Below are 25,018 nucleotides of genomic sequence, written 5' to 3' on the forward strand. Positions count from 1 at the left end.
GTCACCATCTACTGGCAGAATATCTATTGCGACCCTCTGCCTTCTGTAGGAAAACCAATTTCTATTATTAGAATATCTCAAATGAAGAGGCACTGTAACAAGATAAGGATCAGGTAATTTAAAATTGGATTTAAATTCACAATCCTTAGAATCCTACACCTGGATGGTGGTGGAGGCTGGATCAGTGGGGATCTTTAAACAGAAAGTACCGTAGATATTTTTTGATAAAGATCAGGAAATGGCGAACTGTAGGAAAATGATGCAGAAGAGCTAAGAAAGCCTAGTACAGATCAGCCAAGATGATATTGAATAGTGGAGTAGTCTTGAGACACCAAACAGCCTGCTTGGTTTCTTGAGTTCAGTCCTTACACCTATTGCATGTGACTTCCATTGCTTCTTTAGCCTGTATAATTCTCTCTATTTTCCACGAAACAAACTACTGGAAACTGTTTATAAATCCAGAAGGTGTGAGTTTGGGTATTTGCTGGTTCTCAAAGATGAGAAAATCTCAGTCAGCAACTAGAAATGTCAGCAATTTAGACGCAAAGCCACCATGCACAGCAAGAGCAGGCTGCAGGCAGGAAACTCTCTGGTGAGGGACTCACTTCTCAGCTACCGAACAGGGCATGCCGTTCCCTGCAAGATTTGTCACAATGCAGCTTAAAGAACATAACAGATGAACACTCCCACCCACTAACCCACCCCTCCACAACCCCCACCACCACTACTTTATCATTTCATGTCAGGCACCTCAGGTAGATACACTATTGTGCCTAGCAGCAATTTACTTACATACAACCAATGTATATAAACAATTTTATGTATTTATATGTATCATGTTTATTAACGATTGTGTTCTGTACCTTATTGTTATTTTTTATGGGTGCATTAGATCTAGAGTAACAATTAGTTTGTTCTCCTTATATTTGCATATTGGAAATGATATTAAGCAATCTTGAATCTTGAAGACGGTACATGATACTCAATCAATCTCCCTAATGATTCGCACCCTCCACCACTTACCAGTGCCAGTGAACTGAATCACAAAGCTGCAGTTGTCTCCTCTGTTGTCGATGGACACGTTCACTATTTCACTAGACTTTGCTCCATGAGTATTGGAGGCAGTGCAGTAATATTGATAGTGTTGGTGTTTGAAGGATTGACAACGTAGATCCAGTTGACTGTTTTCAGAGACTTTTGAATCCACAGATGAGATATTTTCATGCCATGTGTACTGAATGGGAAGGGATCCCTGGACAGACTCACAGGACACTGACACGGAGCCCCCAACACACACGATATTTGCAGAAGACAGATATCGAAGCACAGGAACAGACACTGGTTCTGTGGGAAAGAATCAGTCAACATATTGAAATCAATATGTGGGCATCTGAACTCCACATCAATCCCAGATGCCTGAACCCCGCGTCTGCCACTATTCCAAAACACAGCAGGAGTCCAGATCAGAACAGCAGCAATGACAGTGAGGATGTGATGTGTCAGTGTGAAAATCAGGGTACAATCTCTCACAGCTACAAGGAGACAGTCACCACTGGTGTTTGAAAAAAAATAATGCAAGCGTTGTTTGAAGGTGATAGTTTAATGGAAACTTGTGAGACAAGCTCTTTAGCTACAATGATTGTGGCGACTCCCTGTAACACATAGAAATTACTGGAGGAACTCAGCAGACCAGGGAGCACCTACAGAAAAGAGTACAGTCGACATTTTGGGCCAAGGCTTTTCAGCAGAACAGGAAGATGAGGACTCAGAGTCTGAGGGTGGGAGGAGGGGAGGGAGAAACGCAGGGTGATAGGTAAAACCAGTAGGGGGAAGCATAAAGTGACAGGGAGGGGAGAGGTAAAGGAAAGAGTTGGGAAGTTGATTGGTGAAAGAGATACAGGGCTGGAGAAAGCAGAATCGAATAGGGAAGGACAGAAGGCCATTGAGAAAGAAAAAGGGGGAGGAGCACCAGAGGGAAGTGATGGGCAGGCAAGAAGATAATGTGAGAGAGGGAAATGGGAATGGGCAATAGAGAAAGGGGGGGGGAGGAACATTACTGGAAATTCGAGAAATCAATGTTCATGCCATCAGGCTGGAGGCTACACAAACGGAACAAAAAGTGTTGCTCCTACAACCTGAGTGTGGCCTCATCACAGCAATAGAAGAAGCCAGAGACTGACAGGTTGGGATGGGATTGGGAAGTGGAACTAAAATGGGTGGACACTGCAAGGTCCCACTTTTTCTGGTGGATGGAGTGTATATGCTCGGCAAAGTTGTCTTCCATTCTACTTTGGGTCTCACTGATATACAAGAGGCCACACCGGGAGTACCGGATACAATAGATGACCCCAACAGACTCACAGGTGAAGTGTCGCCTCGCCTGGAAGGACTGTTTTGGACCCTAAATGGTAGTGAGGGAGGAGATGTAGGGGCAGATGTAGCAGTTGTCCGCTTGCAAGGATAAATGTCAGGAGGGAGTCTGTGGGGAGGTGTGAATGGACATGGGTGTTGTGCAGGAAGTGATCCCTGTAGAAAGCAGAAAGTGAGGGGAAAGGAAAGATGTGCCTGGTGACGGGATCCCATTGGAGATGGCAGAAGTTTCAGAGAAATATGTGATGGAGTTGCAGCTTAACGGGGTGGTAGGAGACAACAGGAGGAACCCTAACACTGATGGGGTGGTGGGAAGATAGGGTGAGGGCAGACGTGTGTGAAATTGAAGAGATGTAGTTGAGGGCAGTGTTGATAGTGGAGAAAGGGAAGCCCCTTTCTTTCAAGAAGGAGGACATCTCTATCCTCCTGGAGTGAAAAGCCTCATCGTGAGAGCAGATGCAGTACAGAAAGAGAAGTTGAGGGAAGGGGTTTGGTATTTTTACAAGTAACAGGGTGGGAAGAGGTATAGTCCAAGTAGCTGCAAGAGTCATTGGGGTTTGTAGCAATCTTCAGAGATAAACTGTCTCCTGAGATAGAGACAGACAATTTGAGGAAGGGAAGGGAGGTGCTGGAAAAGGACCTGGAAATTTGGAGTCAAAGTTGATGTAGTCAATTAGATCGGCATGGGTGCAGGAAGCAGCACCAATGCAGTCATCAACGTAGCATTGGAAACGTGAGGGAGAGACACCAGTATAGACTTGGAACGTAGATTGATCCATGCAGCCAACAAAAAGGCAGGCATAGCTGCGACCCATGCAAGTACCCATAGCTATTGTTTGAAGGAAGTGGGAGGAGCCAAAGGAGAAATTATTGAGAGTGACGATAAGTTCCGCAAGATGGAGGAGAGTGGTGATGGAGGGGAACTGGTTGGCTCTGGTGTCCAGAAAGCAGCAGAGACCTTTGAAGCCTTTCTGGTGGAGGATAGAGGTATGTAGGGAATGTACATGCATAGTGAAAATAAGATGCTCGGGGCCAGAGAACCGGAAATCAGGGTGGCATTTCATACAGTTCAGAGGCAGGAAAATGTACTGAGCCTTTCCACTGGAAATTGTTGGCCAGTCAGTGGGACGGACAACATGTGGGGTTCCCAAACCTTGCCCACTCCCCACAGGGCTCTGCACTGCTGAGGAGCCTCAGGATATCCATGCTTCTCTGACACTTCCTCGAGCAAATATGGATCAGACATTTCACTGGACACATAAAGGTAATCAAGGAGAAACCTACCGTCAGATACTTGTAGATACACGTCAAACACTGGATGATTGCCAGATGTTGCAATTCCACATCTGTAAACTCCTGTATCTTGAGAGACAAGATTCTCCATAGTAACAGTAAATATTCCCTGGGATGTGTTATCTCTGATTGTTATTCTTCCATACTGCTCATTTGTCCCATTTGTATTCACTAATGATGTGCATTGGCGACCCCACATGCGGCACAAATACTTTGTGTGTGAACGGTACTTTGGTCATTGTGACAATCGATTGTGATCGCTCTTCCCACAACTCCTCTTACTTTGTTTTCTGCCCATAAAGCACCCAAAACTGAGGGAGAAATTCTTCTGAAAATGGACAGGTAAAATTCAAATTTACACAAGCAGATTCAAGATTGCTTCATGTCATTTCCTCTATACAAATATAAAGGAGAACAAAACCATTGTTCCTCCGGATCTGAAGCAGCACAGAAAAAGCAAATGATAAAGAAAGCAATAATAATAAAAAGAGATGTTTTATTTAAAGCTGTCAGTGTGTTCTAAGGAATCTACCACACCCTCAATTGGTGTAATTGAATTCCACATTGTCTGAAAAATGCTACAGCATCGTCCCTCATCACAAGATCACGGCTCTTCACAAGTAATGATTTTTATTTGATTGGAGTCATCATTATCACTGCCCAGTGATGTCTCAGTGTGTTTCAACAATTCTGAGTCAATAGATTACTGATCCAGTCCTATTCCAGGCAGGTGAGCACAAGATCGGTAGTGGATAAATTACCAGAGGTAGTTCTCTGAGACAGGGTCTACCTGAATTTGCAAAGGCATGATCTGGTTGTGGATAGTCAACGTGATTTTGTGCATGGGAAATCTACTCTCAAGAAATTGACAAGGTTTTTTTTTGAAGGGATGAAGAAACGGACTGATGAGGGCAGGAGCAGTAGCATGTAGCACATGGAGTTTAGCAAGGCCTTTGAAAACATCTCACATAGCAGACAGATTTGTATTGTGAGATCACATGGTAAGCTAGTTGGTTGGATACAGAATAGGCTGAAGGGATCTCGAAAGAGAACTGGTGTTCAGCCCCATTACTCTGTGCTAGCCAGATTCCCCCACATGAGCCCAACCCGTCTGCCTGCATTTGATCCATCTCCCTCTCTTCTCACCAGAGCCATCTATTCAAGTTGAATTTCAAGTTTAATTGTCATTCAACCATATATGGATACTGCCAAATGTAACAGCGATATTCCTGGACAAGGACGAAAACTACAGTAACAACGGTGAAACATAGCAGAAGGCTCATATAAAATAGCAGTCAAGAAAAAATTATATGTAGTTTGTTTATGGTACACATAATTTCATAATTAGTTTACTTTGAATATTGAACTTGGAAAGTGGCTAATGGAATGACTGATGTATGGAACTCAGGCAGTGTGAAGTAATGAATTTTGGGAAGTGGAACAAGGACAAAACGTACACAGCAGAGAACCAGGTTTGCAACTACACAGGTCCCTGAATGTGGCAACACAGGTGGACAAACTGCTGAACAAGGAATATGACCAGTTGCCTTCATTGGATGGGGCATTAAGTAGAGCTGGGATGGCATGTTACAACTATAAAGGACATTGACAAGACCTCATCTCGACTAATCTGTGCAGTTCCAGAGGAAGAATGTGATTAATTAGAGAAGGTACAGAAAGCATTCACAAAGATGCTTCTGAAACTGGACGGTCTGGGTTTTGGATAGGCTGGGACAGTTTTCCCTGAAGTGAACACAGCTGAGGTTTAAAAATTAAGAGGGGCAAAGATATGCTGGATAATCACAGTCTTTATCCCAACTTTGGGGAGTCGAAAACTAGAGAGCCAAGACTGACGGTGAGGGTGGAAAGTCTTTGAGGGCCTGGAGGGGCAGTGTTTTCCACACAGAGCAGTGTGTACGTGAAAAGGCTGCCAGAAGAAGTACTAGGGGGTGGGAATAAATTCACCTTTAAAATACTTTTGGACAAGTTCATGAAATTTGCTGAAGTTAGTCCATAGCCACAAAGTGAGTCATCACTGCAGCACATTAATTGCAGGCCACAGACTGAGTTCAGCGCAGAAGTGAGTAAACCTTGTTGACAAACTAATTAAACACCAGCCCATCCCCTTGCCTATGACATGCATTCCTTTAGTTTTTCGCACAGGTTTCGAAGGTATATTATCTTTGTCACAATCACGAAATACAGCAGCCTTGTTCATATCAGTATAGAAGGAATGGGTTCCCTTCTCATTTCTGAAGGTGAGGAAGGTACTTTAACCAGCAACCTGAAACTCAGTTTCAGTAGTCACAATGTTAATTGGGCTGCTCAGGAAATCCTAAAGCTGGTGATGATCATAACACAATGAGATCATAAGACATAGGAGAATTAGGCCATTCGACCTATATCGACTGCTCTGCCATTCCATCTTGGCTGATTTATTATCCCTCTCAATCTTATTCTCTTGCCTTTTCCCTGTAACCTTTGATGCCCTCACTACTCAAAGACCGATCAAACTCAGCTTTAAATAAACCCGATGACTCGGCCTCAACAGCCATCTGTGGTAATAAATTCCACAGATTCACCACCATCTGGCTAAAGAAATTCCTCCTCATCTCAGTTCTAATGCTGTCTGTTAGGGGTCTGTACTTCTTCCACGTAGAATGCATAGGCTTTCCCCAGGTGCTCCAGGTTCCTCCCACAGTCCAAAACCATGTTAATTGGTCCCTGTTAATAGTCCTGTGATTATGTTAAAATTATCAGCTTTGTCAAGGGTTAATGGGGCAGCATGGCTTGAAGGGCCAGAATGGCCTATTCAGGGCCAAATCTTTAAATAAATAAAAAGAAAGAATGTTCTTGTAAGGAGCAAGCCCAGGTACATTACAAGATCAAGAGCTCATTTTATGATACTAGGAGACCATCCAATAGTTTCACAACAGTGAGAAAGAAGCTGTCCTTGAAGTTTGTAGTACATGCTTTCAGACTTTTGTAATTTCTGCCCGATAGGAGGTGAGAGGAAGAGAATATGTCAGTGAAAGTTGGATCTTCAATTAGATTGGCTGCTTTACCAAGTCAGTGAAAAGTATTAAAAACAATAAAAAATATAAATTACTGCAAATATCCAAAAAGTATAATTTTGTATGTATGCACACTTGTGTGTAACAATCAGGATGTGGGGAGAAGCTGAGGTAGATATCTAGAGATTCCACTGCACTCACAGTTGAAGGATCTAATAAAGGAAAGATTGCATTTGCTTAAAACCAGCTCCCCTATAAAAATCAATTCCCGCCAAATCCCACACTGGTTTGGACATTGATTGCTGAGCTCTTACTAGTGTCATGTCAAAATTTTTTCTCATCTGAACTGTGGAATATCTTCAACAGACCCAGCAGAAGACCTACAGTGAATGTCTTAGGGCAAGCAGTTTGACAATCACATGAGCTCATTACAGACAGAGAGCGGATTAATGAGAGCAGGGCAGTGGATGTTGTCTATCTGAAACTCAATAAGGCCTTTGACAAGGACCCATTAGTTCAAGATGGTCTAGCAAATTGAATATAACATTGGCTTGATGGGATGAGTTAGTGGATTGTCATGGGGGGTTTTCAAATTGGAGGTTTTGCATTTTGGCAAGTTAAACCACTGCAAGACGTACAGTAAATGGTCGGAGGATGCTATGGAGAATGTTGCAAAAAAGTGATCTGCTCTTCCAGGTACATTGTTACCTGAATATGATGACACAGGTAGACAGGATGGTGAAGAAGGCATTTGGTACACTTACTTTGTTAGTCAGGGCACTGCGTACAAGATTATTATATTATGTTATGGCTGTACAAGATGTTAGTGAGACTACTCTTCAAATACCATGTGCAGATGTTGTCTCCTGATAATAGGAAATATATCATTGGACTGGAAAGGGTGCAGCAGAAAAATCATGAGGACATTCCTGAGAATGAAGGGATAGAGTTATAATGGAGGGTTGGAAGGATGAGACTTTTGCCCTGGAGCTTAGAATGCTGACGGGTCATTTAACAGAGGTATATAAAATCATGAGGGGCACCTATAAGGTGAATGGTCACTGTCTTTTTACAAGGGGAGGGGACAGTAAAGCCAGCAGGTGCAGGCTACAATTTAGCGGTGAAAGGTCCTAAAGAGCAATTTTATACACAGAGGGTCTTAGGTATATGGAACAACCTGCCATAGCAATCCATAGGAGTGGGAGCATTTACAACATTCAGAAGACATTTTGACAGATACATGAGTAGGAAAGGCTTAGAACAAGGGTTCACAAACTTTTTTGCCATGTCCCCCTACCATTAACTAAGGGGTCCATAGAGTCAGTGTCACTGGTTAATTTGCTCTGTAGTTTACAGAACTGAATTTATGCACCTCAGTTTGTTTATTTATGTGTAATCCATTTGCAGATCTCATCCCCACTTTCATAAGTTATTATGTGTTATGCGTGTTACACCCTGGTTTGGAGAAACATTGTCTCGTTTGATGGCATACATCTATATAGTTATATGACAATAAAATTCACTTGACTTGACTTGACTGGTCTTGACCGCAGGTTGGGAATCTCTGGCAGAGAAGGATATGGGATAAATAAAATTACAGGTGCTCTACCTAGATGAAAATCTCGGTTGACTTGGACGAGTCAGGCTGACGGGCCAGTTGTTCTAGTAAACAACAAGCACTTTATGACTCAGAACATGAGTTTCAATTGCTATGCTCAAATTATTAAATATTTGGAAAAATAAATTTATCTTTGATCTCAGGCTTGACGCATGTACAAGAAAATCAGGAATATTCAGATTCCAACACATCATTTCATTGAAGTTAATCATGTCAGATAAGTTTAACACCAGTTAAAGAGAAACATAGTTCTCTCCCAGCTGGCTCTATTTGAAAGCAATTACAGTGAAATCCCCTGTAGAGAGAACCTAATACTTTACATTTGAGGTGATGTAGTTTTTTTCCTTTCTGCAGTTGTCATCGATTCTGTCACATTATTTTTACAGAAATGATTTTGCCCTGTTAAAAGAAAATAAAATTCAATTTCATCTGCTTTGTATTTAAAAGAACAAAAGAGCACAATTGTTAGACCAACAGGTAGTTTAGTGTGGTGGACCAAAGGTGATCTATACTGAATGCACATTAAAAGTTGAAGATGACATTTTTTCCTCACATGTACATCAGATCATACAGTGAAATGTGTTGTTTACAATGACCAACACAGAATATGTGCTGGGGGCAGCCTGCAAGTGTTCCATGTTTCCAGTGCCAAAATAGCTTCCCTTTGACATACCAATACTAACCTGTGCGTCTCTGGAACGTGGGAGGAAAGCGCGACACCCGGAGGAAACTCATACAGCTACTAAGAGAACGTACAAACAACTTGCAATAGTGGTTGGAATTGGACCCGGATTGCTGATCGCTAATTGCTGTTCTACTGTGCACCCAATTACATTTACTGATGGCTTGGATTCTTTCCCATACTCAGTACCTGATGGTGTGGAGATGCAGCTGGGAAAGTTAAAGGACTTGGATTGAGGAAACTGTAATTCTATCTAATTAGGGAAAGGTCCATCTAGGGAGATGGCCTCAGCCGGCATGGCGAGATCACTTTCCAGGGCCCCATCACCCTCTGCAGAGTTGGTGATAGCTGTACTTGAATATACAGGGAGATAGTGGTTCAAGTACACTTTTTGTCCAAAAGGATAATGTAGGAGATTTTTTCAATGAAAAGTCAAAGTCTTTTCCTTCCCATATCTCTTGATCTTTCTACCTCTGAGAAAAATAACTCAATCTTTCTTGCATATAGGTTCAGCACATTCTGGGCGAAGAAATCCTTCCTAATCCCAGTATTAAATGTCTCACCCTTTAGATTATTTCTAAGCCTCCATGCTTACTTACTTACTGCCCATTACAACATTGGCATTTAGGGCAGCAATGAAGGTTTTCTATCCCTAGCATTGTTCAGGGCTTCCTCCATCATGCCAGTAGATTCCTTTCGGTTTTCACTGCTGTCAGTCATGCAAGTCCCAGATGCAGACTGAGCAATACCATCAATCTCTGATGTAGAAGGATTCTTCATTCCTGTTTCCATAACAATTTTGTTTTACCACTCAGCTTTGTTAGTCCTGAGCTGAACCCCCAAACCTGGAGGACTGGTGGATCACTCTAAGTCTGACCTCTACACTTTGACCTATATAGGCATGGGTGAGCCTACAAAGAGCCAAAGTATAAAGACCTCACTCCAGCCAACAGAGATCTCCAGGTTATTGAGGCATGCAAGACTCCAAATCCAACAGCAAGGTTGTGATCCTCTTGGAGGTAAGATTCCATAGACTGTCCAGTATTCCCTGGTATTGGAAGCCTTCTAACTGCATCTGTTTCAGCCTGGTAAAATATTGCAGCTTTCTATGAGATCACCTTTCAGTCTGGTGAACTCCAGGAAATAAAAACCTGATCAACCAATTCTCTGTTCTTGTGTCACTCATGGCATCCCAGAAATCAGTCTGCTGATCCTTTGCTAGCTTCCTTCCATAACAAGAACATCTTTCATCAGACCAAAACTGTTGGTGACATGAGAGTGAGGATGAAGAGATTGTCTGACTGATTTAAGCTTTAGGCCAGAATGGAAAAGTGGGGTATGTGCCAAATTGAGGCAGCGAGTCCCAGGCACAGGAGCGTATCGAAGCAGCACGAACCCCCTACCATCTAAGCCATGTGTACTGGATATTGTGTTCCAACAATACAATATCCAGTACACATCAGTCACTCAGTTGTACTCCATTGACAATCATAAAATATTAAACTCTGCACTACTTACCCATTCTGTTGACATCAATCACATTTCTGCAGTTCCTGACATTGTTGGAGATGGACACGCTGATCATTTCACTAGTCTTTTCCCCATTATCATTTGAGACTTTGCAATAATACAGATATTTTTTGTATTTTAAGGATTGACAATGTAGATCCAGTTTATTGGTAACAGAGATCTTTGAATCCACAGTTGGGGTCTTTTCGTACCATGAATACTGAATGGGAAGGGATCCATGGCCAGACTCACAGGACACTGACACATAGTCCCCACAACCTGAGCCACTTGTTAGTGGTGAAAATCGAAGCAAAGGAACAGACACGGGTTCTGTGGAAAACAACCAATAAACATCTGAAAATCAAACACAGTAAAGATTTCAGCAGTTCTGTATCTCAACCAGGACCCACACGTCTGGAATCTCAGCAGCTCCTCTACCTCTCTGTGTCTCTGCATCCTCTTATCTGCCTGAACTGCCATATCTGCCATTATCCCTGAACACAGCAGGTCTCCAGATCAGGACAGCAGTGATGACACTGAGTATGTATCTGTGTGAAAATCAGAGTTACAAACTCTCTCAGCAGCAAGGAGACAGTCTAATGTTGCAACCAACAGCTTGACTCTGAAAAGGCAGCACTTGTGGGTGTCCTGGAAACCTATCAACTTCTGCTTTAAATATATCCAATAATTTAGTCTCCACAGACTGTGGCAATGGATTCCACAGATTCACCAGCCGCTGGCTAAATAAATTCCTCCTCATCTCTCTTTTTTTCTGAGTCTGTGCCCTCTGGTCTTAGAGGTCCACACTACAGGAAGCATCCTCTCCACAACCATCAGCTTTTCTGTGCTCATTCTTCTAAGCTCCTGCAAGTGCACGCCCAGAGGTTTCAAACACTCCGCATACATCTGGGGAATTTAATATCTGGAGCCCTTTAGAGTTGATGTACAGAGAGTTCTTGGGGTTGAAGTCCATTGCTCCCTGAAAGCTGCAACACAAGTGGAAATAATGGTAATGAAAGCATTCAGCACATTTGCATTCTTCATTTTACATATTGGAAACTAAAGCTGACAAGGCATTTTGAAGCTTCATAAGACTTTGTTTAGGGCACATTTGCAACATACAATAATTTGTGATTCTGATAGCGACAGTATAGAAAAGATGTGGAGGTTTTAGAGAGGGTAATAAGGTCATCAGGGTGTCACCAGGGCAGCATTGTAGACTAATGGTTAGCACAAGGCTTTACCGTGGCAATTTCTGCTGCTCTGTGTAAGGAGTTTGTGTGTTCTCCCCATGTCCACGTGGGTTTCTTCCAGGTGCTCTGGTTTCCTCCCACAGTCCAAAGACCTAGAAGTTGGTAGGTCAATTGGTTGTTATAGATTGTCTGAGTTTGAGGCTGGGGTTAAGTCTGGGGGATTACTGGGTGGCACGTCTCAAAGGGCGTGAAAGGCCTCTCCACGCTATATCTCAATCAATGAATAAATCAAATAAATGAATAAATGTTACCTGGATTGTAGCTATGGGGAGAAGTTTGACAAACTTGGATCATTTTCGCTGCAGTATAGGAGGCTGAGGAGAGACCTGATAGAAGTTTATGAAGTTATAGAAATCACAGATAGGGAAGATAGAATCTTTTCCCAGGGTTTAAATGTAAAATGATAGTGAGCATCGTTTGAAGGCAATAGGGGGAATGTTTAAAGAATGTTTTCGAGACAAGTTTTATTTACTCTGAGGGTGCTGACTGCATGAAACACACCGACAGACTGGCTGGTAGAAAGGGATATCATAACAATATTTAAGAAGCTTTTGGACATGGACATGAAAAGGGAGGGGTTGGAGAGATATGGACCACATGCAGTAAGATGGAAGTAGCTTAGAATGATAGCATGGTCAGTGTAGACATAGTGGGCCAAAGAGTCAATTCTTGGGCTGTACATTATATCAAGTTCTCTCTAACCCCATTGCTCTATTTCCCACCAGGAATGGGCTGAATGGGGAGGCTGGCTACCGGGAAGTGGATGGTTAGTGGGTGCTGGCGGGTGGTTTATGAGAGCACAGAGAGAGTGCCGGGTAGGGGTGGGAGTGACTGATCCATGAAGCAGGGATGGGAAATGGAATAGACTGCCCTGGGAGGACTGAACACAATCTGTAGTGATCTGGATCTGATTCCCTTTTTATGCTTTTTGAAGTGTTTAGACCATGTGAAACACTTGTTTCTCATTGACCTGTAAATATCAGATTCTTAGTTTTAGTCTGAATGCAAACCACTGTCAGAGCAACATTTCATATGGTTCAGAAGCAGGATAATGTGCTGAGCCTCCCACTGGAAACCAGAGGGTCAGATTCCACACTGGGTGAGAGCAACTGGAGTGGGATTTCCGAACCCAGCACCCTCCCCGCAGGGGCCTGCTCTGTAACAGAGCCTCTGAATATCGGTGCTGCCCGGACACTCCCCAGAGAAAACATGAATCAGACACTTCAGTGGAAAGATAAAGTCAAAATCGGAAACCTACCAACAGATACTTGTAGATGCACGTTAAATATTGGAGGATTGCCAGATGATAGAATTACACATATATAATGCCCTGCATCATTAGGGTCAAGGTGCTCCATAGTAACAGTAAATATTCCCTGGGATGTGTTATCTCTGATTGTCATTCTTCCATACTGCTCATTTTGCCCATTTGTATTCACTAACGATGTGCATCGGCGATCCCGCATACAGCACAACATCTTTGGGTCTAAGCGATACATTGGTGCATAGTGACAATTGATTGTGATCGCTCTTCCCACAACTCCTCTCACTTTATCTTCTGCCCATAAAGCATGAGGGAGAAGTTTCTTAGAGAATGGACAGGTAAAATCAAATTTACACAGGCAAATCCTAGATTCAAGATTGTTTAATGTCATTTCCAGTGCTCATGTGTAAAAGAGAATGAAATCATTGTTACTCTAGTCTAATGCAGCACAAAAACTCAAAAGATAAAGAACATAATAATAATAAATAAAGATATTTTATTTAAAGCTGTCGCTGTGGTCTAAGGAATCTACCACACCGTCAATTGGTGTAATTGAATTCCACATTGTCTGAAAAGGCAACAGCATCGTCCCTCATCACAAAATCACAGCTCTTCACAAGTAATGATTTTTATTTGATTGGAGTCATCATTATCACTGCCCACTAATGTCGCAGTGTGTTTCCACATTTCAGGGTCAATAGATTACTGATCCAGTCCCATTCCAGGCAGGTGAGCACAAGATCAGCAGTGGGTAACTTACTGGAGGTGATTCTGTGAGACAGGATCTATCTGAATTTGCCAAAACATAATCTGACTTAAGGATTGAAGGGCGCCCATTCAGAACAGAAATGCGAAGAAATTTTTTTAGTCAGAGGGTGGTGAATCTATGGAATTTGTTGCCACGGGCAGCAGTGGAGGCCGAGTCATTGGGTGTATTTAAGGCAGAGATTGATAGGTATCTGAGTAGCCAGGGCATCAAAGGTTATGGTGAGAAGGCAGGGGAGTGGGACTAAATAGGAGAAAATGGATCAGCTCATGATAAAATGGTGGAGCAGAATTGATGGGCCGAATGGCCTACTTCTGCTCCTTTGTCTTATGGTCTTATGGTCTTATGATTTGGGATGGTCTATGTGATCTTGTGCATGGGACATCCCCTTTCAAACAAATATGGCTGAGCTTTTTGGAAGAGATAATCAAAAGGATTGAAGAGAGCAGGACAGTAGTGTTTAGCCCATGGAGTTTAGCAAGGCCTTTGACAAGATCTTGCATTGTAGACTGATCTGTAATGTGAGGTCACAGTGTAAGCTAACTGGATGGATATTGAATAGGCTTGGCGGAAGGGATCAGATCGTGATTCTGAAGTCTGACATCAGACTTTATCACAAGTGGTGTACCATAGGGATCAGTGCTATTATTCGTTAACCACTGTTATTTGTCATCAATATTAATAATTTGTAATGATAATGTAAGTAATATGATTAATAAGTTTTGGATGACACTGTAGTGTGGTGGACAGTGGAAAGAATTGTCGAATTTTATAATGGGATCTGGAAAATGAACCAGTGTTCAGCCACATCACTCTGTACCAGCACAATCCTTCCACCTGAGCCCATCCCATTTGTCTGAATTTGAAACATCTACCTCTCTTCTTGCTACCACCATTAGGTAAGACGTACAGGAGTCCTGGACCATTTTCACTCGCCTCAGCACTGAACTGACTCTGCAGCTGTGGTCTCACTTTCGGGGACTCTGTGACTCATGTTCTACGTATCATTTGTTTACATATTTTATTTATTTTGCACAATTCATCATCTTTTGCACATTGGATGCTTGTTAGTTTTTGTCGTATGTGGTTCGTCGTGGATTCTGTTGTGTTTCTTTGTTTTGTGGGTGCCTGCAAGAAGATGAAACTAGATTGTTTATGGTATACCTAGATTGATAATGAATTTACTTTGAACTTTGAACTAGGAAAGTGGCCAATGGAACAGCTGATGGAATTGAACTCAGGCACTGTGAAGTGATGCATTTTGGGAAATTAAACAAGGACACAACTTGCACTGTTGGGAACGAGGTGTGCAACTACATTGGTCCCTGAAAGTGGCAACACAGATGGACAAAGTGTTGACCAAGGCAAATGCCATGCTTGCCTTCATTGGATGGGGCATTAAGTACAGTTGGGATGGCATGTTACAGCTATAAAGGGTGTTGACAAGATTTCACCTGTCCAGAGGAAGAGTGTCATTAATTTAGGGAAGGTACAGAAAACATCCATACAGATGCTGTGGGACTGGAAGTTCTAGGATATGGATAGGCTGGGACTGTTTTCCCTGAAGTGAACTCTGATGAGGGATGACCTCAGTTTAAAAATTAAGACCATAAGACCATAAGCCAAAGGAGCAGAAGTAGGCCATTCGGCCCATCAAGTCTGCTCCGCCATTTTATCATGAGCTGATCCATTTTCTCCTATTTAGTCCCACTCCCCTGCCTTCTCACCATAACCTTTGATGCCCTGGCTACTCAGGTACCTATCAATCTCTGCCTTAAATACACCCAATGACTCGGCCTCCACTGCTGCCCGTGGCAACAAATTCCATAGATTCACCACCCTCTGACTAAAAAAATTTCTTCGCATTTCTGTTCTGAAAGGGCGCCCTTCAATCCTTAAGTCGTGCCCTCTTGTACTAGACTCCCCATTATGGGAAACAACTTTGCCACATCCACTCTGCCCATGCCTTTTAACATTCAAAATGTTTCTATGAGGTCTCCCCTCATTCTTCTAAACTCCAAGGAATACAGTCCAAGAGCGGACAAACGTTCCTCATATGTTAACCCTCTCATTTCCGGAAACATTCTAGTGAATCTTCTCTGTACCCTCTCCAACGTCAGCACATCCTTTCTTAAATAAGGAGACCAAAACTGCCCACAGTACTCCAAGTGAGGTCTCACCAGCGCCTTATTGAGCCTCAACATCACATCCCTGCTCCTATATTCTATTCCTCTAGAAAGGAATGCCAACATTGCATTCGCCTTCTTCACTACTGACTCAACCTGGAGGTTAACTTTAAGGGTATCCTGTACGAGGACTCCCAAGTCCTGTTGCATCTCAGAACTTTGAATTCTTTCCCCATTTAAATAATAGTCTGCCCGTTTATTTTTTCTGCCAAAGTGCATAACCATACACTTTCCAACATTGTACTTCATTTGCTACTTCTCTGCCCATTCTTTCAATCTATCCAAGTCTCTCTGCAGACTCTCCGTTTCCTCAGCACTATCGGCCCCTCCAACTATCTTCGTATCGTCAGCAAACTTAGCCACAAAGCCATCTATTCCATAAACTAAATCATTGATGTACAATGTAAAAAGAAGCGGCCCCAACACTGATCCCTGCGGAACACCACTGGTAACCGGCAGCCAACCAGAATAGGATCACTTTATTCCCACTCTCTGTTTCCTGCCAATCAGCCAACGCTCTATCCACGTATGTAACTTTCCCATAAATCCATGGGCTCTTATCTTGTTAAGTAGCCTCATGTGTGGCACCTTGTCAAAGGCCTTCTGAAAATCCAAATATACAACATCCACTGCCTCTCCCTTGTCTGGCCTGGTAATTTCCTCAAAAAATTGTAATAGGTTTGTCAGGCAGGATTTTCCTTTAAGGAATCCATGCTGAGTTCTGCCTATCTTGTCATATGCCTCCAGGTACTCTGTAATTAAGAGGATATGGTGGATAATCACCGTCTTTATTCCAGAGTAGGGACTTCAAGATCTAAAGAGTCTCGTCTGAAGGTGAGAGGAGAGTCTTAGAGGACTGGGAGGGGTAGTGTTTTCCACACGGAACAGTATGTGCATGGAAAAGGTCAGAGGAAAAGTCCCAGCCTCCCCAAGGATTACATCTGCACCAGGTGCACTGAGATGAGGCTTCTGAAGGACCGTGTTAAGGTGCTGGAGATGGAAATAGATGACCTTCGGCTAATTAGGGAAAGTGAGGAGGTGATAGATACTACCTATAGAGAGGTAGTGGATAGCACCCCTGTGACAGTCCCCCTCAGAAATCGATCTATCGTTTTGGATTCTGTTGAAGAGGCAGACCTGACAGAGGAGGACCACAGTGAACGAGACTCTAGCATTCTGCCCAGTGCCAAAATCAAGAGAGCAAGAAGAAATGCGGTAGTTATAGGGGACTCCATTGTAAGGGGGACGGACAAGAGATTCTGCGAGCCGGACGAGGATACCCGGATGGTGTGTTGCCTCCCTGGTGCCAAGGTACGGGATGTCTCAGATCGAGTCCAGAGTATTCTGAGGAGAGAGGGCGAGCAGCTGGAAGTCTTGGTACATATTGGTACCAATGACATAGACAGAAAAAGAGAGGAGGTCCTGAAGAAAGATTGCTGGGAGCTAGGAAGAAAATTGAAAAGCCGGACCTCCAGAGTAATAATATCAGGATTGCTGCCTGAGCTGCACGCTAATGATGGTAAGAATAGCAGAATTAAGTGGATGAATGTGTGGCTAAGTAACTGGCGCAGGGGGCAGGGCTTCAAATTCTTGAATCACTGGGATCTATTTTGGGGAAGGTATGACTTGTACAAAAAAGATGGATTACACCTGAACTCAAAAGGTACTAATATCCTAGCGGGATTGTTTAATATAGCTGTTAGGGAGGGTTTAAGCTAAGTTGGCAAGGGGAAGGAAACCAAGATGTTAGGATCGAGGAAGAAGAAAATAGAAATAAGTCAAAAATACCGTGCAGCAAAGATGGTAAAAAGGACAGGCCGATGAATATACAGGATAATTTGCTGCGAAATAGATACATAGCACAAGTGGCAACAGGTACCGATCTAAATGTACTGTACTTAAATGCACTCAGCATTAGTGGATGACCTTGCTGCACAGCTGCAGGTTAAAAGGTATGACATTGTGGCCATCACCGAGTCATGGCTAAATGATGGATGTGATTGGGAGCTGAATATCCAAGGATACACAGTGTACAGGAAGGATAGGAAGGTAGGTAAAAGGGGCGGCGTGTCCCTGATGGTAAGTAACGATATCAAATCAATAGAATGAAGGGATATAGGATCAGAAGAGGTAGAATCCTTATGGGTAGAATTAAGAAATGGCAAGGGTAAAAAGACACTAATAGCAGTTATATACAGGCCTTCAAACAGCAGTCGGGATGTGGACTACAAGTTGCAGCTGGAAATAGAAAAAGCGTGTCAGAAGGAAAATGTCAAGATAATTATGGGGGATTTTAATATGAAAGTGGATTGGGAAAGTCAGGAAGGTAATGGATCTCAGGAGAGGGAGTTTGTAGAATGCCTACAGGATGGCTTTTTGGAGCAACTTGTCCAGAAGCCCACCAGGGGACCGGCTGTTTTGGATTGGGTGCTGTGTAATGAACCTGAGGTGATTAGGGAGCTGGAGGTAAAGGAACCTCTTGGAAGTAGTGATCATAATATGATTGAGTTCAGTTTCAAATTTGAAAAGGAGAAGCTGGTATCAGGTGTATCGATATTTCAGTGGAACAGGGGAAATTACAGTGGTATGAGAGAGGAACTGGCCCAAGTCAATTGGAAAAGTAAACTAAATGGAGGGATGGCAGAGCAGAATTGGATGAAATTCCTATAAGAAATAAGGAAAATGCAGGAAAAATATATTCCAAGAAAAAAGAAAATCATGAATGGAAAAATGGCACAAATGTGGCTAACGAGAGAGGTTAAGGCAAAAATAAAAGCAAAAGAAACGGCGTACAAGGAAGCAAAAATTAGTGGGAAAAATGAGGACTGGAAGACCTTTAAAAACTTACAGAAAGAAACTAGGAAAGTCATTAGGAAAGAAAAGATGAATTATGAAAGGAAGTTGGCGATTAACATAAAAAAGGATACTAAGAGTTTTTTTTAAATATATGAAGAGTAAAAGAGTGACAAGGGTAGATATGGGACCGATTGAAAACGATGCTGGAGTAATTATAATGGATAACAAAGAGATGGCGGAGGAACTGAATGAGTATTTTGTATCAGTCTTCACAGTGGAAGACATGAGCAATATACCTGATAGCCAGAGGTATCAGGGAATAGAATTAGGTACAGTCAAGATAACTAGAGAGAAAGTGCTTGGGAAGCTAAGTGGACTAAGAATAGATAAGTCTCCCGGCCCGGATGAGGTGCACCCAAGGGTTCTGAAGGAGGTGGCTTTGGAGATTGTGGAAGCATTGGAAATGATCTTTCAGGAATCAATAGACTCTGGCATGGTTCCGGAGAACTGGAAGGTCGCAAATGTAGTTCCGCTATTTAAGAAAGGAAGGAGGCAGCAGAAAGAAAATTACAGACCTATTAGTCTGACATCGGTGGTTGGAAAGATATTGGAGTCAATCCTCAAGGACGAGGTTATGAAATACCTCGAGATGCATGACAAGATAGGCCGAAGCCAGCATGGTTTCATGAAGGGAAGATCCTGCCTTACCAACTTATTGAAATTTTTTGAGGTAATCTCGAATAAGATTGACAAGGGAGAGGCTGTGGATGTTGTGTATTTGGATTTTCAAAAGGCCTTCGATAAGGTGCCGCATATGAGGCTGCTTAATGGATGAGAGCCCATGGAATTATAGGAAAGATATTGAAATGGGTGGAGCATTGGCTGATAGGCAGAAAGCAAAGGGTGGGAATAAAGGGATCCTATTCTGATTGGTTGCCGGTTACTAGTGGTGTTCCGCAGGGGTCGGTGTTGGGGCTGCTTCTTTTTACGATGTATATCGATGATTTGGATTATGGATTAAATGGTTTTGTGGCCAAGTTTGCGGATGACACCAAGATAGGTGGAGGAGCAGGAAATGTTGAAGAAACGGAAAGGTTGCAGAGAGACTTAGTCAGTTTAAGAGAGTGGGCAAAGAAATGGCAGATGAGATACAACGTTGATAAATGTACGGTTGTACATTTCGAAAGAAGAAATAATCGGGCAGATTATTATTTAGATGGGGAGAAAATTCAAATATCGGAAGTGCAAAGGGACTTGGGGGTCCTCGTGCAGGATACCCTAAAGGTTAACCACCAAGTTGGATTGGCGGTAAGGAAAGACGAATGCTATGTTGGCCTTCATTTCAAGAGGAATAATGTATAAGAGTAAGGAGGTGTTGATGAGGCTCTATGGGGCATTAGTGAGACCTCATTTGGAATACTATGTGCGGTTTTGGGCCCCCTATCTTAGAGAGGATGTACTGATGTTGGAGAGAGTTCAGAGAAGATTTACGAGGATGATTCCTGGAATGCAGGGGCTAACATATGAGGAGCGTCTGTCGGCTCTTGGATTGTATTCATTAGAGTATAGAAGGATGAGAGGGGATCTCATAGAAACGTTTCGAATGTTGAAAGGGTTGGACAGAGTAGATGTGGAAAGGTTGTTTCCCTTGGTGGGTGAGTCCAGGACAAGAGGCCATAGTCTTAGAATTAGAGGGTACCCAGTTAAAACAGAGATGAGGGGAAATTTTTTTAGCCAGGGGGTCGTGGATTTGTGGAATTCGTTGCCACATATGGTTGTGGAGGCCCGATCATTGAGGGTGTTTAAGGAGGAGATTGACAGGTATCTAATTAGTCAGGGTATCAAAGGATATGGGGAAAAAGCCGGAAATTGGAACTAGATGGGTGAATAGTTTAGCTCATGGGGGAGCTGCGGAGCAGACTCAATGGGCCAAATGGCCTACTTCTGCTCCTTTGTCTTGTGATCTTGTGAAGTGTTGGAGGTGGGTACAAATACACTATTTAAAATACATTTGGACAAGTTCATGTACAGGAAAGCTTTAGAAGGATGTGGACCAAATACAGGGAAATGGGTGAAACTCAGTAAGACACTGTGGTCGGCATGGACGATTTGGGCCGAAACACCTGTACCCATAACCTGTAACTCCATGACTCTGCAGCATCCTCTCTAAACTGGATTACACTTCTGAAAGTTTAAATTCAGAATTCAATTTCGGAGGGAAGGCCTCAAAATCCCCAGCTTTGCCTGCTGTTGGCAACCGAGATGGAGGACGAATCGTTCGGATAGAGATGGCGCTCAGTACTCGGTGTCAGAGAGCTGATCAGAACTCAAAGTTTTCAGATGACTCAGAGTCGGACCGTGGTCGGGTATGGCAGAGAGAGTTTTTCTTCCTTCTCCCTGAGATGTGGGACATTTGAGAGACTTCGAACTTTTACTGTGCTCATGGACTTCTTCATCAAGTTATGGTATTGTTGCACTGTTGTAACTATATGTTATAATTCTGTGGTTTTGTTAGTTTTTTTCAGTCTTCGTCTGTCCTGTGTTTTGTGATATCACACCGGAGGAAATATTGTATCATTTCTAAATGACAATAAAAGAGGACTGCATGTCTTCATAATCTAAAAAAAAGTGTGACAGCTTATGGACTCAGCCAATCAGATTACACTTCAATTTCAAAGTTCAAAGTTCAAAGTACATTGATTATCAAAGTATGTATACTATATACAACCCCGAGATTCATTTTCCTACAGGCAGCCACAAAACAAAGAAACCAAATACAACACATTTAGAAAAAAAACTGTCAAATCGTGCAAACCATAAAAGTAAGCAAATTACATTCAGAACTGAAATTCGTGAAAATGAGTCACAGACACAAAGCCAGTCATCACTGCAGCCAATTTAGGAGCCCATTAATTGAAGGCCACAGCGTCAGTTCAGGACAGAGATATATCAGCCTTGTGGAGCTTAAGTTGAACACTGGCCTATCCCTCACCTATGACAAACATTGCTGTAGTGTTTTACAAGAGATTTGAGCGTTTATTATCCTGTTCAGAATCATGAAATGCAGCAGCCTTGTTTGTATCTCTAAATCCATTCTTTCTAGTCCTTTCAATATTCGATAGGATTCAATGACGTACCCCTTCATCAAAATCAAAGTAAAAATTTGTTATTAGAGTACATACTTCTCACCACATATAACCCTGAGATTCTTTTTCTGCGGGCATACTTAGCAAACCTACAGAACAGTAACTGTAAACAGGATCAATGGATAAGAAACTGTGCAAACTTTGACTTTCACTTTGACTTTATTGTCCCCAAACTTGGCCACAAGGTCATCAACACTGTCATCCAAATCGTTGACATGAAATGTGAAATGAAGAAGTGGTTCCAACACAGACCACTGTGGAAAACCTTGAGTCATTGACAGTCAAACGGAAAGGCACCATTTTGTTCACGCTCTTTGCCTCCTGCCAGCCAGCCGATCCTCTTTCCATTCTAGAATCTTTCCAGTACTACTGTGGTTTCTTCTTCAGCAGCTTCAAGTGTGGCACCTTGTCAAAGGCCTTCTAAAAATCCAAGTAAGCAATATCCACTTTGTCTATCCTGCCTGTAATTTCCTCAAAGAGTCTTAACTGATTTTTCAGGCTAGATTTCCCCTGTATGAAACCATATTTAATCATGTGCCTTCAAGTAACCCAAAACCTCATCCTTGATAATGGACTCCAACATCTTCACAACCACTGAAGTCAGGCTAACTGGCCTTTAGCTCCCTTTCATTTGCCTCCCTCTATTCTTAAAGAGTGGAGGAACATTCCCAATTTTTCAGTCCTAGAAAACCATTCCAGAATCCAGTTATTCTTTAAAGATCACTTCTTATGCCTCCACAATCTCTTCAGCTGCCTCCTTCAGAACACTGGGGTGTAGTCTATCTGGTCCAGGCAACCTATTGACCTTCAGACCTCTCAGTTTTCCAAGCACCTTCTCCTTAGTAGTAGCAACTACACTCACTCCTGCCCCCTGACATTCTCGAATTTCTTTCATACTGCTTGTTCAGAGTCCTTCCTTTTGTTTATATGACAGTGTCACTGTCTCACAACTGGACACCCATTCTCACATCTTCAATGCAGAAGTCACAAGTATGAATGGAATTCTTTCTTTTTCATGGAGGTGCAAGTCCAACTATGTTTGAGATGCTCCACATCTTCCAGGAGGAAGTGACAGACTTAACTGTTTACTGCACTTTATTTCTACCCCATGGAGGCTGCAATGTGTAGCTTCTACAAATGCAAAGACATACCTTACTCTCACTAGAAGTATAAGAGCAGCAGTAACAGAGTAACAAAAAGAAATATTTAAATGTATCCTCTCTTGAAAGTAGAACTTACTGGTGCCATTGATTTCTGTCACATAACTGCAGATCTCTCCGTTGTTGAAGACTGTCACTTTAACCATTGCACTGTATTTTACTCCAAGCTTACTCGAGGCTTTGCAGTAATATTGATGGTGCTGCTGGTTGAAGGATTGACAACGTAGAGCCTGTTTATTGGTATCTGAGATCTTTGGATGCCCAGATGAGGTTTGTTCATACCATGTGTACTGAATGGGAAGGGATCCCTGGAGAGACTCACAGGAAACTGACACTGAGCCCCCAAGACGGGAGACATTTGCTGGTGACAGATATCGAAGCACAGGAACAGACACAGGTTCTGTGGGAAGGAATTCAACAATCAGACTCTGAATAAACATCTGAAAATCAAACACTCTTCTGCCACTTTATTAGCTACACCTGTTCATCTGGTCATTAATGCAAATATCAGATTAGTCATTTATGTGGCAGCAACACAGTCCATAAAATCATGCAGACATGGTCAAGATGTCTGGTTGCTGTTTAGGCAAAACATCAGAATAGAGAGGAAATGTGATCTTAGTGACTTTGACAGTGGAATAATAGTTGGTGGCAGATGGAGAGGTCTGAGCATCTCAGAAACTGTTGACCTCCTGGGATGTTCAGGCACAACTCTCTCCAGAGTTTACACAGAACGGTGCAAAAAAACCAGAAAGTATCCAGTGAGCAGCAATTCTGTGATCAAAAATGCCTTCTTTATGAGAGAGGTCAGAGGAGAATGGCCGGACTGGTTCAAGCTGACAGAAAGATGACAGGAGTTTAAATAACCATGTGTTATGACGGTGGTGTGCAGAAGAGTATCTGAACCTTGAAGTGAGTGGGTCAGAGCGGCAGAAGACCATGAATGTACACTCAGTGGCCTATTTATTAGTTATGAAGATACCTAATGAAGTGGCCATTGAGTGCTTAAAGGCAGCAACTTGTGAGATATCCGTCACATGTTTGGTGGCTTTCATGAGAAAATGACCTGCCGTAGAAAGGGAAATATTTGGCACTGATATTAATGCAATGGTAGTTAGGGATGGACAGTGTCTGGACAAAGATCTTGTAATCTGTGCAGAGGCTGAGCAGGAGGAGGAGAAGAATGCTGTTCTTCAGACACATCCACGAGATGGGCATTTCTCCATTCAACAAGCTTCACCCTGGGATCAGCACATTGTCACTCCCCAGGACATCTAATGCACAGACCCTTCCCGGAGAAAACATGGATGAGACATTTATTCTACTGAAGGGACAAAGTCAATCACTGAGAAACCTACCTTCATGTACTTCTAGATGTAAATAATATCTTGTATCGAGACCTGGTGTTGTAATTCCACAGCTGTACCATCCTGTATCTCCAGAGTGAAGATCCTCCAGAGTAACAGTAAATATTCTCCGTTCCGGGTTATCTGTGATTGACACTCGTCCACTCCGTCTGTGCTGCCCATTTGTTTTCACTAAAACTGAACACAGTGGAGTCCATCCATCACACCAATACTTTTTGTGTGAGTGGTGCTTTTCTTCATAGTGACAATCGATTGTGATCGCTCTTCCCAAAACTCCTTTTACATATTTCTCTGCCCACAATGCACCTGAAACTGAGGGAGGCATTTTCAGTTTTGAGGGGAAAGGACCAATTAATGCAAACTAATATTTTTGAACATGACAATAAAAAACCCGTCCAGGTCACGTCCAGCAAGTGGCACGTGTTACCACGGCTAATGATTTTGGTGTGAAGTGCAGTCAGTGCTGTTACTGTGTCAGCTGTGTCAGTGCTCTCTCCCCTGTGTCAGTACATTGTGGGTTCACTTCCCACTCCAGAGCCCTGAGCAGAAACCCAGGGCTGACCCTCCAGTGCAGTACTGGGGGACAGCGGCAAT

At 42.7% G+C, this 25,018-nt stretch overlaps 1 pseudogene; it reads right to left on the bottom strand.

Moving 5' to 3' along the window:
- Positions 1-24,754, bottom strand: LOC140209403 (polymeric immunoglobulin receptor-like; annotated as a pseudogene).
- Between the last annotated feature and the right edge of the window lie 264 nt (positions 24,755-25,018).

The sequence above is a fragment of the Mobula birostris genome, chromosome 14, assembly GCF_030028105.1.
Source record: "Mobula birostris isolate sMobBir1 chromosome 14, sMobBir1.hap1, whole genome shotgun sequence".
Taxonomy (NCBI): Eukaryota; Metazoa; Chordata; class Chondrichthyes; order Myliobatiformes; family Myliobatidae; genus Mobula; species Mobula birostris.